Raw genomic sequence first — 2,090 nt, forward strand, 5'->3', positions numbered from 1 at the left:
TTGCCAAGCTGTTGCCTAAACTGACCCCTGCCTGTGTTTGACTATACTTTGGATCCTGAATTGGTGCTGCACTTTTGATCTGTGTTAGACCTTGGCCTGTCTCATGACCTCGCTCCTTGCTCTCCATTCCAGTTATGTGTTACAGTTCCCTTGCCTGTTTGTAGGAGAAGAGTAGTCAGCACATCGATTCTATGTTTTCTTTGGGGATGGTCCACGTTCTACAATGGCCACTTACCATTGGCAAACTGTGTAGTAGAAGATTTGAACAGCACCACCAACTCTTCAAATGGTTAAAAAGCCTTTATTTATGCTTTTGTGGGCATCACCGCAACGTTTTAGGCCATGCGGCCTTTTATCAAGCTTACTGACCAATTCTGAGTACAACACTTTGTACTCTTTAACACCATCTAGTGGTCAATATTGTGTGTAAATTATTTTTACAAAAAACAAACAAGACCAACTGCAATAAATCATATTATAGTGTTGATTAACAATACATCAAACAAGTGATACTTATATACAGGTGAGTGCTTGGCACGATGTAAATCACATAGTGCATCTGTAAAAGATAAAGACATGGATCATAATTAAAAACACTGTACAATTAATTTAATATTAAAAAGACTATTCAAATCATCTAAAAATGGGACTTAAATCATACTCTTTATTTTTTTTTTTAAATTTGAAATTTTTATTGATTTTCTTCAACACAGTACAGACTGCAGAACGTATTGCAACAAAAAGACATCGGCTAAAGTAACGGCAAGGAAAGTAGCTACACAGCAGATCAATAAACGTGGTGTCCACATATCAACTATTAACTGAAAAAAGCTAAAGTGACTGTATCTCCAATTAAAAAGGGGGGATAGGGGGAAGAGAGAGTAAAGAAAAGAATAAGGGGATAAGAAAATAGAGAAATAAGAGAAAAGTATCAGAAACAGTATTGCGTTCAACCATATATGTAGAACTAAGTGAAGGCAACGTGTCCTACACCGCCTATGTGCAGTGCCTCACATTGCAATGTTGGTCCCCACCTGAAGCGCTTCCAAGTAACGGGTCCAGGGATGCCACTCCAGCTCCTCCTCGTAACTCCTGTCCAAAAGTCTGGCTCGAATGGACTCCATCACTCTGATCCAATTTACCTTTGTGATAAGGGTTTGTACTCCCGGGATGAGCGACTTTTTCCAATTAGCTGCCAGTAAAGATCTTGCTGCTGTAAGAATATGCGTGGCCAACTTATGTGAACTTTTCGCGTGTATTACTGGGATTCTCATGCCTAAAAGGAAAGTGTGTGGGGAGGCGTGTATGGTGAGATGGAGGACCTCGGAGAGCAGAGTGGCAACCTTCCCCCAAAATTCCTGGGCAATCGGGCACGTCCACCAAGTATGTAAAATGATCCCCGTTCTCCGCAGCCTCTGAAACAGTTAGCATGGTCGGGATTCCCGCTAAGTTTACTAATGCGTAACGGGGTATAGTACCACCGGAATATAATCTTATACGCTCTCTCAGCAGAGACAGCGCAAATGGATGTCTTTTTGGCCATGTCCCATATGCATGACCAAGTTTTGTCCGAAATCGGAAAACCAAGGTCATCTTCCCACTTTGTCATATAGGGTTGGCGAGAAGTAGTGGTGTCTGACGCAATGTTGCTATAGAGGCTGGTGATCAGGTGAGTCGGATATGACCGGTTGTGACAGATGGTTTCAAAATATGTTAGCGCGTTGTTCGTAGTGGACTTGAGGGCAGTTTCCACGTAATGTCTGATTTGTAGATACCTGAAAAATTGTGAGTGTGGTATGTCATATGTTTCTCTACATTGTTGAAATGAGAGCACTGTCTGGTCAACCAGAAGGGCAGTAAGGGTAGTCAAATTTGCCGCTATCCAGGGAGTAAAGTCAAGTGGAGTGCAACCAGGCATAAAATCCGTATTGTAAAAGATAGACCTAAATCTGGAAGTAGAGGTACTCAGACCTGCCTTTATGTATATCGCATCCCAAAGATCCAAAGCCTGTTGTGACGTGGGTAGAATATGCAGGGAGGCACTTCTGGAAGCCTTAGGTATCCAGAAAAGGTGAGCTAGCTGGAGAGGG

The sequence above is a fragment of the Xenopus laevis genome, chromosome 6S, assembly GCF_017654675.1.
Source record: "Xenopus laevis strain J_2021 chromosome 6S, Xenopus_laevis_v10.1, whole genome shotgun sequence".
NCBI classification, from domain to species: Eukaryota; Metazoa; Chordata; class Amphibia; order Anura; family Pipidae; genus Xenopus; species Xenopus laevis.